The sequence below is a fragment of the Somniosus microcephalus genome, unplaced genomic scaffold (assembly GCF_052327205.1).
Source record: "Somniosus microcephalus isolate GS21.2 unplaced genomic scaffold, FLI_Smic_1.0 unresolved_chr8, whole genome shotgun sequence".
Classification (NCBI taxonomy): domain Eukaryota; kingdom Metazoa; phylum Chordata; class Chondrichthyes; order Squaliformes; family Somniosidae; genus Somniosus; species Somniosus microcephalus.
Window position 1 is genome coordinate 4,565,664 of NW_028225186.1, and position 16,550 is coordinate 4,582,213.

At 45.8% G+C, this 16,550-nt stretch overlaps 2 non-coding genes across 2 annotated transcripts; one reads left to right on the forward strand and one right to left on the reverse strand.

Moving 5' to 3' along the window:
- Nucleotides 1–13,127: 13,127 nt before the first annotated feature.
- Nucleotides 13,128–13,209, reverse strand: trnas-cga (transfer RNA serine (anticodon CGA)). The gene has a single exon. It is a non-coding gene; the product is annotated as a tRNA-Ser (tRNA).
- A 2,535-nt stretch (nucleotides 13,210–15,744) lies between these two features.
- trnar-ucu (transfer RNA arginine (anticodon UCU)) lies at nucleotides 15,745–15,838 on the forward strand. Its single transcript has 2 exons — nucleotides 15,745–15,781; nucleotides 15,803–15,838. It is a non-coding gene; the product is annotated as a tRNA-Arg (tRNA).
- Nucleotides 15,839–16,550: the final 712 nt, after the last annotated feature.

Sequence of the window (16,550 nt, forward strand, 5' to 3'; positions counted from 1 at the left end):
AACTGAGGTCGTTCCTCGGGTTGGTGAACTACTACCATAAGTTCTTGCCGAATTTATCTACTATTCTGCACCCACTGAACGCCCTCCTTCAAACTGGTGTAACATGGAAATGGAGTGATGAGTTTAAGCGTGCCTTTCAGGAATGTAAATGCCAAATCACTTCAAAAGAAGTATTGGCCCACTACAACCCAACACTACCGATTCGGTTGGCATGTGATGCGTCACCATAGGGCATTGGAGCGGTGCTGTCACACAAATTCCGTGACAGTTCAGACAGGCCAATAGCCTTTGCATCGCGCTCGCTATCCTCAGCAGAGCGTAACTACGCCCAGGTTGACAGGGAGGCCCTCAGCCTGGTGTGGGGAGTAAAGAAGTTCAATCACTATCTGCACGGGCAGAAATTCACCCTACTGACTGATCATCAACACCTGGTCTCAATTTTTAACCCAAAGAAGGGCGTTCCGGTGATGACGGCGCAACGGCTGTAAAGATGGTCACTTTTTCTCGGGGCACATCAGTATGACATAGAGTACAAAGGTACGAAACAACATGGAAACGCTGATGGGCTGTCACGCCTACCGTTGCCTACGGTGGAAGAAGCACCTGCAGTGGACCCGGTGGAGATATTCCATGCGACCATAGCCGAATGTTTACCTGTTACAAACGCAAGTATTGAGAAGGAAGCCCGAAATGACCCGAAACTCTCTCGGGTCTATGATTTGACGGTGAAGGGTTGGCCAGCATATGGCGACTCACTGTTGCCCGCATTCTCGCCAAGGAGGGAACAGCTGTCAGTGTGCCGGGGAACCTTGATGTGTGGATCCCGAGTGGTAATTCCACCCAAGTTGAGAGTTAGATTACTCAATTAGCTTCATGAGGGTCATCTGGGAGGGGTAAAAATGAAGAGCCTAGCCAGGGCGTTTGTGTGGTGGCCGGGAATCGATAAAGAAATCGAGGATATGACCAAGAGATGCACAGGATGCCAGAAGGTCCAAAATGCTCCACCATAGGCCCCGCTACATCCATGGGAGTGACCCTCATCTCCATGGCAACGGGTACACATTGATTTCGCTGGTCCATTTATGGACTCAATGTTTCTAATCGCTGTGGACGCACATTCGAAATGGCCAGAGGTCATTATAATGTCCTCCACCACCACGGAGAAAACTATTGCAGTCCTAAGGACCATCTTCGCCAGGAATGGGTTGCCAGAATAGATCTGTTCCGACAATGGCCCACAGTTTGAGTCTGAGGATTTCCGGAGGTTCCTGAAGAATAATGGGGTGAAACATTACACATCTGCCCCATATCATCCAGCCACAAATGGATTGGCTGAGAGGTTTGTTCAGACCTTTAAAAAGGCCATAAAGGCAATGTATAATGACGACACACCACTGCAATACAAGGTGGATAACTTCCTGTTTGCCAAACTCCAGCCGTACTGTTTTTCAACCGGAGACTAAGATGTCGCTTGGATTTGCTCAAAACAAACATAAGACGAGATGTTGAGGATAAGCAGTTCCAGCACATAAATGAGAAGCCAACCAGGAGCTTCAAGATAGGGCGACCAGTCTTGGCCCGTGACTACCGAACAGAAAATGGCATACAGGCACGATATGCACACAGCAGGGACCACTAATGTACACAGTGGACGTTGGAGAGAGCATCGTGAGATGCCATGCTGACCAGATTCTAGAGGCACAGGAACAAGCCAAACCTGTACCACAAGCATGTGCACCTGGTAATGAGCCCAAAGTACAGTTTGCGTCTACCTCAGAAGCAGGTGTATTGAAAGCTGACGAACCAATCAATGACAATGAGCCAGAATTGACTCCACCACCAGAACAGGATACTCGAGAAAGGCGCTATCCAGTCCGGATCAGGAAGCCTCCTCAAAGACTGAACTTATAATTGACTATTTCATTTGATGTATATATTACTGAGAAAATTGTAATTGTAATTAGTTATTATTTAGTAGTTAAATGAATGTTATGTACTGTTTATCTAAAAGGGGAGGAATTGTTTTGTATGTACCTTTAAGGGAATAACTGGTCTTAAACTGCAGTACCAGCAGTGACCACCCCTGCAGAGAAGGCCCCAGCAGACTTCTGTAGTTTCAGTTTCAAGCTGCTTCTTGTTCAGTAAAGTACCTGTTAAACTGTTCTCCCGAAGTCCGTGTATTATTGAGGCGTGGACTTTACATGTTTGATCCACGTCATGCCATTTCCTTATTCCACATTATAATTTCGTCTGTCTCTGCCTCTAATGGACCCACCTTTAATTTCACTTATCTCTTCCTTTTTACACACTTAAAGCTCTTACAATCTGTTTCTAAATTTCTTGCTAATTTACTCTAATTCTATTTTCTCCCTCTTTATCAGTCACTTGGTCATCTTTTGCTGATTTTCAAAACATGCCCAATCCTCAGGCTTACTACTATTTTTTGTAACATTGTAAACCTCTTTTTTTAATCTAAAACTATCACGAACTTCTCCAGTTAGCCATGCTTGTACCACTTTTTCAGTGTCGTTTTTATTCCTCAACGGAATGTATATTCGTTGAGAATTCTGAATTATTTCTTTAAATGTTTGCCATTGCTTATATACCGTTATATATTGTATCTAATTTCACAATCTACCTTAGCCAACTCGCGCTATATAACTCCGTAATTCACTTTGTTTAAATTTAAGCCCCTAGTTTCTGACTTAACGGCATCATTCACAAACGTAATATGAAATTCTATCATATTAAGACCAATCTTCTCCAGAGGATCCTTTATGATAAGGTAACTAAATAACTCTGTCTTATTGCACAATACAAGATCTAAGTTAACCTGTTCCCTAGTTCTTTCCACGAAATATTGTTGTAGAAAACTGTCTCGAATGAAATGAACCGTCCGCTATGCTACTTCTGTCAATTTTCTTTGTCCAGTTTACATGAACAGTAATGTCTCCTATGATTATTGCCTTACCCTTGTTCCATGCTCCTCTAATTTCCTGATGTAAAATCTGTCCAACATCATGATTACTGTTAGGGGGGCTTTAAACTACGCCCACCACTGCTTTCTACCATTTGTTATTCCTGAGCACCGCCCATACTGATTCTACATTCTGATTTTCTGGGATTTTCTCACTACCGGCTTTATCTCACCCTTTATTATCTGGCTACCCGCCTCCTTTTCCATTTTGCCTAATGTTTCTAAAAGTCAAGTACACTGGAATATTTTGCTCCCAACCTTGGTTACCCTAAAACCACGTCCCAGTAATGGCTACTGGATCAAAGACAATTATTTCTATTTGTGCCATTAATTCATCTGTTGTGGAATGACTGTTTCGTGCGACATTAGTTATAACTTTTTATTATTTTACCCTAATGTGGTTTTTGGCAGTACTGCCCTATTACAGCCTTTAAACTCTCGGTCCCTTCCTGACAGAATCTGCTTGATTTTACCCCAATCGCTATTCTGTTCTACAGCCTTGACTTTTCTCCTTGGATTATAACCTTGCCCTTACCTGAGCCCCCCGCCCTCTCCCCCTTATTCGGGATTCTTCTTCTTAGAGCAGAGAGATCAAGAGTTGTTCAAAATCATGTAGGATTTGATCGAGTAAATGTGGAGAAACTGTTTGCAGTGGTAGAAGTGTTGGTAACCAGAGCTCACAAATTTAAGGTGATTGGCAAAAGAACCAGAGGCGACATGTGGAAATATATTTTTAAGCAGCGAGTTGTTATGATCTGGAATGGGTGGTGGAAGTAGATTCAATAGTAACTTTCAAAAGGGATTGGATAAATACTTGACGGGAAAATGAAGATGGCTTTGGGGAAAGAGCAGGGGAGTATTACTAACTGGATAACTCCACCAAAGAGCTGTCACAGGCACAATGGGCCAAATGGCCTCCCTCTGCGCTGTCTCACACTGTGACAGTATGATTGAACTTGACATGTAAATTGATCCCATCAATCCCAAATCACATGGGTTTGCGGCACCATTTCTCCAGCGAACCCTGACCAAAATGACGACCCTCTCTCTCTCTCTCTCTCTGTCTCTCACTCTCTCTGTCTTTCTCTCTCTGTCTCTCTCTCTCTTTCTCTGTCTCAGTCTCTGTCTCCCTCTCTCTCGCTGTCTCTGCCTCTACCTCTCTCTCTGTATCTCTGTTGCTCTCTCTCGCTCTCTCTCTCTCTCTCGCTCTCTGTCTCTCTGTCTGTCTCTCTCTCTCGCTCTCTCCCTCTTTCACTCTCTCTCTCGCTCTCTCTCTCTCTCTGTCTCTCTCTCTGTCTCTTTCTCTGTCTGTCTGTCTCTCTCTCTCTCTGTCTCTCTCTCACTCTCTCTCACTCTCTCTCACTCTCTCTCTGTCTCTGTCTCTCTCTCTCTCGTTCTCTCTCTGTCTCTGTCTCTCTCTCTCTGTCTCTCTCTCTCTGTCTCTCTCTCTGTCTCTCTGTCTCTCTCTCTCTCGCTCTCCCTCATTCACTCGCTCTCTCCCTCTCTCGCTCTCTCTCTCTCTCTCGCTCTCTCTCGCTCTGTCTCTCTGTCTGTCTCTCTCTCTCTCGCTCTCTCCCTCTTTCACTCTATGTCTCGCTCGCTCTCTCTCTCTCACTCTCTCTCTATCGCTCGCTCTCTCCCTCTTTCACTCTCTCTCTCGCTCGCTCTGTCTCTCTCTGTCTCTCACTCTGGCTGTCTGTCTCTCTCTCTCTCACTCTCTCTCACTCTCTCTCACTCTCGCTCACTCTCTCTCTGCCTCTCTCTGTCTCTGTCTCTCCCTCTCTCGTTCTCTCTCTGTCTCTGTCTCTCTCTCTCTCTGTGTCACTCTCTCTCGCTCTCTGTCTCTCTCTCTCTCTCTCGCTCTCTCTCTCTCTCTCGCTCTCTCGCACTTTCACTCGCTCTCTCCCTCTCTTGCTCTTTCACTCACTCTCTCCCTCTCTCTCTCTCTCTGTCTCTCTGTCCTAAAGTCCGGCAGCAAACAGCACACAGCACAGGTAAACTTGTCCATTCATAAGCAGAGAGGTTATGTTAAATTTATATAGAACCATGGTTAGCTGGCACTTAGAAAACTGTGCAGTGTTGTGGTCTCCATTTTACAAAAAAATATAGAGAACTGGCGAAGGTGCAAAGAAGATTGAGAAGAATGATGCTAGAACTGAGAGGGTATAAATATCAGGATAGTCTGAACAGGCTGGCGCTCTTTTCTATGGAAACAGGAGGCTGAGAGGTGACCTTTAAAATTCTTTTAAATTATGAAGGGTTTTGATATTTCAAATTAATGAACAGATCTGCTTCGAACAGGGTTCAAACCAATGCGCCTAATTCACAATGAACTCTGAGACCAACGCCGCAACCAATCAGATATCGCAGCTGAAAATACATCTCTTTGAAACAGGCACAGATACAGAATGATCATAGAATCATAGAATGGTTGCAGCACAGAAGGGGGCCATTCGGTCCATCAAGACCGTGCTGGCTCTCTGCACGAGCACTTCAGCTAGTCCCACCCGCACACCTGCCCGTGCCCCGAAGCTCTGCAATTTCTGCTCATTCAGGTACTTATCCAAGTCGCTTTTGAAGGCTATGATTGAATCTGCCTCCGCCACCCTTCCCAGTTACTAACCACTCACTGCGTAAAAAAGTTTTTCCACGTGTCGCATTTGGTTCTTCTGCAAATCACATTACATCTGTGCCCTCCGGCTCTCGACCCTTCTGACATAAGAACATAAGGAATAGGAGCAGACCTAGGCCATTTGGTCCTTCGAGCCATTATCTGCTCTGACTAGACCGCTCATGATTTTGAAATGGACCGGGACTGACATGATCTGTAGAAACAGCACATCCCGTTTAAACAGGCACAGAATGATCCGGGGCTGACAGTACATCCCTTTTAAACAGACACAGAAAGATCCGGAACTGACAGCACATCCCTTTTAAACAGACACAGAATGATCCGGGATTGACAGCACATCCCTTTTAAACAGACATTGAATGATCCGGGACTGACAGCACATCCCTTTTAAACAGACACAGAATGATCCGGAACTGACAGCACATCCCTTTTAAACAGACACAGAATGATCCGGGATTGACAGCACATCCCTTTTAAACAGACATAGAATGATCCGGGACTGACAGCACATCCCTTTTAAACAGACACAGAATGATCCGGGATTGACAGGCAGCCTTCAGTTGTCTGTAAATAAACAGACTTTCTAACATGCACCGTTCACATTCACCCACCAGGGCGCACACTCGCCTTTACTTGCACTGCAGAATAGCTTACATGCACCGTGCCTGTTAACCCACCAGGTGGGGCACATTCGCCATCATTTTTAAAGTATACTTATATTAATCGCAATTTTTGTTAAACAAGTCTATTATTTTCCCCTAATACCCCGGTCTAGCAAAAGTCTATCGATCTCAGATATACAATCATTAAATGATCTAGCAATAACTGCCTTTTGTGGGAGGAGTTCCATAGTTCGACCTTTCTTTGTATGAAGAAATGTTTCCTAATTTCTCTCTTGAACGGCCTGGTTCCTGTTTTAAGGTTTGGTCCACTTGGCCTAGACTCTACCTCCGCCCCCGCCCCCGACACCTCCCCCCCCAACCCCCACTCCTCGCCCCAGCGGAAAACGTTTCCCTCTGTCTACTCTATCAATTACCTTCAATAACCTAAAAATCAGAATCTGCCCACATGGCAGACTGGTAAGACAGGTAAACGCCCAAAGGATCCAAGGAAAGTGACAAGTTGGAAGCAAAGGGTAGTGGTCGATGGGAGTTTTTGTGACTGGAAGGCTGTTCAGTGGGATTCGGGAGGTCTCAGTACTAGTTCCCGTGCTTTTTGTGTTATATCTCACTGATTTAGACTTCAATGTAGGATTAAGAAGTTTGCCGATGTTATATAAACATTGTCCATGTGGTTGTTAGTGAGGAAGAAAGCTCCAGACTGCAGGACGTTATCAATGAATTGGTCAGGTGGGCAGAAAAGTGGCAAATGGAATTCAATTCGTGGAAGTGAGAGGTAATGCATTAGGAGAGGCCTAACAGGACAAAGGAATACACAATAAATGGTAGGATATTGAGAAGCGTAAAAGAACAGAGGGACATTGGAGAGCATGTCCACAGGTCCATGAACGTAGCAGAACAGATAGATAAGGTGGTTAAGAAGGCAATAGCAAAAGACTGCGGATGCTGGAATCTGAAATAAAAACAAAAAGAGCTGGCAATATTCAGCAGGTCATTATTTCAGATTGCCTGCTGAATATTTCCAGCATTTTCTGTTTTTATTTCAGATGAGCTGCTGAATATTTCCAGCAGTTTCTGTTTATTTATTGGTTAAAAAGTGTTAGGTAATATTTTCCTTCATTAGGCGGCAGGTGGTTAAGAAGGCAAATGGTATCTTGGCCTTCATAGCGAGAGGGTTTGAGCACAGGAACAGGGATGTCTTGCTGCAGTTGTACAGGGCCTTGGTGAGACCACATCTTGAGTATTATGTGCAGTTTTGGTCGCCTTTTCTGAGGAAGGATGTTTTGCCATGGAAGGACTTCTGCAAAGACTCACCAGGCAGATAGCTGGGATGGCAGGAATGATGTATGAGGGGAGATTGTGTCGATTGGGCTTATACTCACTGGAGTTTAGAAGAATGAGAGGGGATCTAATTGAAACGTATAAAATTCTGACAGGAGGGCAGCACGGTGGCATAGTGGTTAGCACTGTTGCCTCACAGCGCCAGGGACCCGGGTTCGAATCCAGCCTCGGGCGACTGTCTGTGTGGAGTTTGCACATTCTCCCCGTGTTTGCGTGGGTTTTCTCCGGGTGCTCCGGTTTCCTCCCACAGTCCAAAGATGTGCGGGTTAGGTTGATTGGCTATGATAAATAGACCCTTAGTGTTAGGGGGGTTACAGGGATAGAGTGGGATATGTGTAGGAGTTACGGTGATCGGGTGGGATATGTGTCGGTGCAGGCTCGATGGGCTGAAATGGCCTCTATCTGCACTGTGGGGATTCTGTGACTGGACTGAATAGATGCAGGATCGATGTTCCCGATGGTCGGTGAATCCAGAACCAGGGGTCACAGAATAAGGATAAGGGGTAAGCCATTTAGGACAGAGATGAGGACGAATTTCTTCATCCAGCGAGAGGTGAACCTGTGGAATTCTGTACCACAGAAGGCAGCAGAGGCCAATACATTAAATATATTCAAGAAGGAGTTGGATATATTTCTTAAGGCTAAAGGGATCAACGTTTATGGGGAGAAATCAGGAACCGGATACTGAATTTGGATGATCAGCCATGATCGCATTGAATGGTGGAGCAGTCCCGTGGGGCCAAAAGGCTTACTCCTGCTCCTAGTTTCTATTAGCCAAGGCATAGAATTCTAGAACAGGGAGGTTATGCTTGAACAGTATAAATCACTAGTTAGGCCGCAGCTAGAATACTGAAGACAGTTTTGGTCACCACAGTACAGGAAAGATGTGATTGCACTAGAGAGAGTACAGAGGAGATTTACTAGGATGTTGACAGGACTGGAAAATATTAGCTATAAGTAAAGATTGGATAGGGTTGGGTTGTTATCTTTGGAGCAGAGGAGGTGGAGGGGAGACATAATTGAGGTGCATAAAATTCTGAGGGGCCAAGATACAGTGGATAGGAAGGACCTATTTCCCTTAGCAGAAATGTCAATGATCAGGGGCGTAGATTTAAAGTAACTGGTAAAATGGTGAAAGAGGAGTTGACAACAACCATTTTCACACAGAGAGTGGAGGGAATCTGGAAGTCACTACCGATCACATTAATAGAAAGCACTATGGATATGTACTTGAAGTGCTGCAACCTACAGGGCTACAGACCCAGAGCTGGAAAGTGGGATTAGGCAAAATATCTCTTTTTCGTCCGGCAAAGACACGATGGGCCGAATGGCATCCTTCTCTGGTGTAAATTTCTGTATTTCTATGATCTCTGCCCTTAATCTTCAATATTCCAGGGAATACAAGCCTAGATTATGTGATCTCTGCTCATAGCCTAACCCTTGGAGCCCTGGTAACGCACTCGTGAATCTGCACCGCACTCCCTCCAAGGTCAACATATCCTTTCTAAGGTGCAGTGCGCAGAACTATACACAGTGGCCTAACCAGGCCTCTGTACAGCTGTCACACAACTTCCTTCCATTTACATTGTGCAGGGCAGTTGTCTAATAGTTTGCACAGGTCATTTCACTGTTGAAAGGTTACATTTGCGCAACTGCGATGGCCGAGTGGTTAAGGCGTTGGAATTAAAACCCAATCCCCATGCAGGTTTGAACCCTGCTCGCAGCGATTCTACTGCAATTTCTTTACTTTATTTCATCGGTTCACTGTGGAGATCACTGGCCCCGAAACTGATCAGAATTCTCTCCACTGCACGTTATTACACTGATTAACCCAAAGCTGTTTTTCCAATTGGAAACACTAATTTGTCATCAATTAGAAATTGTGGATTTGTTTGAAACTGTTGGCAAAGATCAGTGAGAAATTTACACATAAGACAGCACGTAAAAATTCCATTTAATAAAGAACCCTGCAATGTTTGGAAGGAAAGAGTGGAAACACGGTTTGGTATTCTAAAGTTGAACATGAATTATGAAGTGTGTAAAACGACCACGGCAGGACTCGAACCTGCAATCTTCTGATAGCATCAGAATTTACACCCAAGTCAGTCACGCCTTATCCATTAGGCCACGCAGCCACACCAAGGAAAACTAAACAAATCCTAATAATGAGTGATGAAACTCCGTCACTGTGTTCATTTCAATAACAACAGAGAATGCTGGAAACACTCAACAGGTCAGGCAGCATCGAGTGAGGGAGAAACAGAGTTAACCTTTCAGGTCGAACCCTTCGTCAGAACAGGAAAAGGTTAGGGAAGAGGGATTTTTAAGCAGGGGTGGGTGGAGGCGAGGTAAGAATAAACGGAATGCCTGTGACAGAATGGAAGGCAGGAGAGATTGACTTACAAAAGGGATGATGGTGCAAAGGCAAAAGGAGAGGTAATAGGACAAGTTAACGATCAAAAGATGGCTCAAGATGAGGTGTGAATGATTATGGCAGAAACATTAACAAATGTCATGTGAGGAAACATGGGAAGAAATTAAAAAAATAAAAGAAATACAGGGGCCAATTTATACCCTGAAATTGTTGAAATCGGTGTTCAATCCAGAAGGCTGTAAAGTGCATAATAGAAAGATGAGGTGCTGTTCCTCGAGATTACGTAGAGCTTCATTGGAACAGTGCAACAGGCCAAGGAAGGAGAGATCAGAGAGGGAGTGGAGCAGATAATTATAGTGACAGGTGACCGGAAGCTCGGGGTCACACTTGCCAACTGTTCTGCAAAGCGGGCACCCAATCAGAATTTGGTGTCACAATGCAGATTCAGCGAATACAGTAACTAAATTGTAAGAAGTACAGGTAATCGCTGATTCACCTGGAAGGAGTGTTTGGTGCCCTGGGCGATGGGAAGGAAGGAGTTAAAAGGGCAGGTGTTGCATCTCCTGCACTTGCATGGGATGGTGCCGGGCGAAGGAGAAGCCGTGTTGGGGTGATAGAGGAGTGGATAGGCTGCCATGGAGAGAGCGGTCCCTTCGAAATGCTGAAAGGGAGGAGGGGAAGATGTGTTTGATGCTGGAGGTGGTGGAAATGGTGCAGGATGATCCGTTGAATGTGGAGGCGGGTGGGGTGAAAGGTGAGGACAAGGGGGGAACCCTATCATATTTCTGGGAGTGAGCGGAAGGGATGAGAGCAGTAGTGCGGGAAATGGAACAGACACGGTCGAGTGTCATGTCGACCATGGTAAAGGGGGATCCTCAGTTGAGGAAAATTGAAGACATACCAGAAGCACTGGTATGGAAGGTGGCATCATCAGAACAGATGCAACGGAGACAGAGAAACTGGGAGAATGGAATAGAATGGAATGGATAAATCCCCAGGGGTCTTGACAGGGTAGATGCTGAGAGGGTGTTTTCCCTCATGGGGGAATCTAGAATCAGGTGGCATAGTTTCAGGATAAGGGTTTGTCCATTTAAGACGCAGATGAGGAGGAATTTCTTCTCTCAGAGGGTTGTGAATCTTTGGAATTAGCTACGCCAGAGAGCTGTGGAGCCTGAATCATTGATTATATTCATGGCTGAGATAGACAGATTGTTGAACTATCGGAGCGTCAAGGGTTAAGGGGGAACAGGCAGAAAAGTGGAGTTAAGGCCAAGATCAGATCAGCCATAACCTTATTGAATGGTGGAGCAGGTGCGCGGGGCTGAATGGCCTACTCCTGCTCCTATTTCTTATGTTCTAATGTTCTTATAAGGGCAGCAGGTGCATGGGAACACCATCACCTCCAAGTTCCCCTTCAAGTTACACACCATTCCGACGTGAAAATATATCACCATAACTTCATCGTCGCTAGGTCAAAATCCTGGAAATCCCTCCCTAACAGTACTATTGGAGTACCTTCACCTCATTGACTGCAGCGGGCCAAGAGGGCTTCTCACTACCACCTTCTCAAGGGCAATTAGGGATGGGCAATTAATGCTGGCCTTGCCAGCGATGCCCAAGTCCTAGGAACAAATTAAATTAAATTAAAATTGTTACGACTGGATGTGGAAGGATTGCAGAGCTTTGATCTGATCCGTTGGTTGTTGGATCGCTTAGCTCTGTCTACACATGCGGTTTCCATAGCTTAGCATGTGTGTAGTGCTGTGTTGTAGCTTCATGAGGTTGGCACCTCATTTTAGGTACGCCTGGTGCTGCTCCTTAAATGCTCTTCTACACTCCTCATTGAACCAGGGCTGGTCCCCTGTCTTGATGCTAATGGTAGTGTGAGGAATACACCGGTCCATCAGGTTACAGATTGTGGTGGAATACAATTCCAAAACTGAGGCCCCCTCTGCCCTCTCGGGTGGACATTACAGATCCCATGGCACAATTGTAAGAAGAGCAGGGGGTGGTGAGGTTTACCCCGGTGTCCTGTCGCCAATATTTATCCTCAAATCACCATCACTAAAACAGGTTATCCTCGATTATCACAATGTGGGAGCTTGCTGTGCACAAATTGGCTGCTGCTCTTTTTCCTACATTAAAACAGTGACTACAGCTACATTGCCTGTAAAGCGCTTTGAGACGTCCTCAGGTGAAAGGCGCTGCAGAAATCAGAGTCTTTCTTTTACAGCCTTCGAAGTCACAGAATCACAGAAACCCCACAGTGCAGATAGAGGCCATTTCGGCCCATCGAGCCTGCACCGACACATATCCCACCCGATCCCCGTAACCCCTACACCAACACATATCCCACCCTATCGCCGTAACCCCACGTATTTAATCCCCCTAACACTAAGGGTCAATTGTTCACAGCCAATCAACCTAACCCGCACATCTTTGGACTGTGGGAGGAAACCGGAGCACTGACAACTGACAAAAACCAAAAATCAACATAAATTGAATTTATCAGCAAATGGACTTAAGGCAGGTCGGTTAGCTCAGTAGATTAGAATGTAGAGTTAATAATGCCAAGGTCGTGGGTTCGATCCCCATATGGGCCATTTACTTTTTGATGGTGTGGGTAGTTCCTTAATTTTGCAATTTGCTGAAAAGATTGGAGCTGTAATACTTTGAAGCAAAGCTGCAAAACCTTAGTTCTGCAGAGAGCTCAAGGAACTGGAAGGTTGACCCTGTGTCTATCTGTCCACAGATGGCGCTGATCTACAAATTACTCCTACTGGTCGCGTGGTCTAATGGATAAGGTGTCAGACTTCGGTATTAATTTCTGAGGATATTAGGATATTGCAGGTTCGAGTCCTGCCACGGTCTTTTTACACACTTTTTAATTCGTGTTCAGTTTTACAAAATCAAACCGTGTTCCCACTTAGTCGCTGAAGGTGATTCCATAACAAACACTGCAGGGCTCTTTATAATTAGTATTTTTGATGCTGCTTTGTGTGTGTATTGCTCACTCGTTCCCAACAAATCCACAATATCTAATTGATGCCGATAAATTATTAGTGTTTCAATTGGAACTTTGGGTTAATCAGTGTAATAAAGTGCAGTGGAGGGAATTCTGATCAATTTCGGGGCGAGTGAACGCCACAGGGAGCCGATGAAATAAAACATTTGTAACAAAGTCGCTGCGAGCAGGGTTCGATCCTGCGCGGGAAAACCCCATTGGATTTCGAGTCCAACGCCTTAACCACTCGGCCATCGCAGCTGCATATTAGCAAGCGAAAATGCTTCCTACTGTGAGTGAGTCAGGAACTAGCTCAGAGAAGGCAGGTCATAAATACTCACCGATAAATCCAGCAGGGAATTCAGGATTAACTTCTTTGGCCAAAGAGTGCTGAGAATGCAGTAGTTGAGGTGAATACTACTAGAAGCATTTAAGAGGAAGGGAGAAAGGAATAGAAGGATATGCTGATAGGATTTTTTAAATTCGTTTAAGGTTTGTGGGTGCGCTGGCAAGGCCAGCATTAAATGCCCATCCCCATTTGCCCCTTGAGAAGGTGGTGGTGAGCCGCCTTCTTGAACCGCTGCAGTCAGTGTGGTGAAGGTGCTCCCACAGTGCTGTTAGGGAGGGAGTTCCAGGATTTTGACCCAGCGACGATGAAGGATCGGCAATATACTTCTAAGTCAGAATGGTTTGTGACTTGGAGGGGAACTTGGAGGTGGGGGTGTTCCCATGCGCCTGCTGCACGGGTCCTTCTAGGTGGAAGAGGTTGCGTGTTTGGCAGGTGCTGCTGAAGAAGTCTTGGTGAGTTGCTGCAGTGCATCTTGTAGATGGTACGCACTGCAGCCACGGTGCGCCGGTGGTGGAGGGAGTGAATGTTTAAGGTGGTGGATGGGGTGCCAATCAAGCGGGCTGCATTGTCCTGGAACGTGTCGAACTTCTTGAGTGTTGTTGGAGCTGCACTCATCCAGGCAAGTGGAGAGTATTCCATCACACTGCTTACTTGTGCCGTGTAGATGGTAGAAAGGCTTTGGGGAGTCAGGAGGTGAGACACCCGACGCATAATGACTAGCCTCTGACCTTCTCTTTTTGTCACAGTATTTATGTTCAATGGTAACCCCCAGGATGTTGGTGGTCAGCTCCTTTGTTCATGTTGGATCAAGGTTTTAATGAAGTCGGGAGCCGAGTGCTCTTGGCAGAACCCAAACCGGGCATCAATGAGCAGGTTATTGGTCAGTAAGTGCCTCTTTACAGCACTGTGGATGACACCTTCCATTACTTTGCTGATGATTGAGAGTAGAGAGTAGACTGATGGGGCGGTAATTGGCTGGATTGGATTTGTCCTGCTTTTTGTGGACAGGACATACCTGGGCAGTCTTCCACATTGTTGGATAGATGCCAGTGTTGTAGCTGTACTAGAACAGCTTGGCTGGAGCACAAGTCTTCAGAATAATAGCCGGGGTGTTGTCAGGGCCCAGAGCCATTGCTGTATCCAGTGTGCTCAGCCTTTTATTGATATCACGTGGAGTGAATCGAATTGGCTGAAGACTGGCTTCTGTGATGGTGGGGACCTCAGGAGGAGGCTGATATGGATCAGGCCAGGTGGTCCGTCCAGTTTCATTTTTATTATTTTGTTTCATAGCGGTTTGTTACAACTGAGTGGCTTGCTAGGCCATGTCAGAGGGCAGTTAAGAATCAACCACATTGCTATGGGACTGGAGTCACACAAAGGCCAGACCGGGTAAGGACGGCAGATTTCTTTCCCTGAAAGACATTAGTGAACCAGATGGGTTTTTACGACAATCCGATAGTTTCATGGTTACCATTACTGATTCTAGTTTTATTTGGGGGGTGAGGAGCAATAGAGAAGGAGGAGCCTCGTGTGGAGACCAGTTCGTGCAAATGGACTGTTTCTGTGGGGCAGACTCTATCATATTATGTAACACCCATTTTAATCAGACACAGAATGATCCGGGACTGACAGCACATCCCTTTTAAACAGATACAGAATGACCAGGGACTTACAGCACATTCCTTTTAAACAGACACAGAATGATCCGGGACTGACATCACATCCCTTTTAAACAGACACAGAATGATCCGGGACTGACAGCACATCCCATTTAAGCAGACTCAGAATGACCCGGGACTGACAACACATCCCTTTTAAACAGACACAGAGTGATCCTGGACTGACAGTACATCCCTTTTAAACAGACACAGAATGATCCGGGACTGACAGCACATCCCTTTTAAACAGACACAGAGTGATCCTGGACTGACAGTACATCCCTTTTAAACAGACACAGAATAATCCGGGACTGACAGCACATCCCTTTTTAACAGACATAGAATAATCCGGGACTTAAAGCATGTCCCTTTTAAACAGTCACAGAATGACCCGGGACTGACAGCACATCCCTTTTAAACAGACACAGAATAATCCGGGACTGACAGCATGTCCCTTTTAAACAGACACAGAATAAACCGGGACTGACAGCATGTCCCTTTTAAACAGACACAGAATGATCCGGGACTGACAGCATGTCCCTTTTAAACAGACACAGAATAAACCGGGACTGACAGCATGTCCCTTTTAAACAGACACAGAATGATCCGGGACTGACAGCATGTCCCTATTAAACAGACACAGAATGATCCGGGACTGAAAGTAGACCCCTTTTAAACAGACATGGAATGCTGCCTGACCTGCAGAGTGTTTCCAGCATTTCATCTGTTTATATTTCAGATTTCCAGCATCAACACTATTTTGCTTTTGTAATAGAACTTTACGTAATTGGCTCTGTGGCGCAATGGATAGCGCATTGGATTTCTTAGTTGTATGACAGATTAAGGCATTCAAAGGTTGTGGGTTCGAGTCCCACCAGAGTCGGATTTTGGGCGAGGGCTCGGTGGTTCCTCCACTGACAGTACATTTTGCAGTAAATCGGTAATTCAGAGAAGGGAAACTACCGCCCCGACACTTTCCCTCTGAGTCCTCTCAACCCCTGAGTCAGTTCCACAGGAGCAGGAGGAGGCCATTCAGTCCCATGGCCGTTTTACATAGGAACAGGAGGAAACCATTCAGTCCCATGACCCTTTTACACAGGAACAGGAGAAGGCCATTCAGCCCCTTCAGCCTGTTATACAGGAACAGGAGGAGGCCATTCAGCCCCTCGAGCCTGTTACACAGGGACAAGAGGAGGCCTTTAACGCCTCGAGCCTGTTGCATTGGACAGGAGGAAGCCGTTCAGCGATACAAGATCTGTACAAGAACAGTAGAACTCCATTCAGCCCCTCGAACCTGTTACATCGGATGAAGAGGAGGCAAATCAGACCCATGATCCAGTTATAAAGGAACAGGAGAAGGCAATTCAGACCAACGAGTCTGTTTCACAGGAACAGCAGGAGGCCATTCAGCCCCTCAAACCTGCCACACATGAACAGGAGGAGGACATTCAGTCCCTCAAGCCTGCTACACTGGAACAGGAGGAGGCAATTCAGACACACGAGTCTGTTATACGGGAACAGGAGGAGGCCATTCAGCCCCTCAAGCCTGTTATACATGAACAGGAGGAGGCCATTCAGCCCCTCGAGCCTGTTAT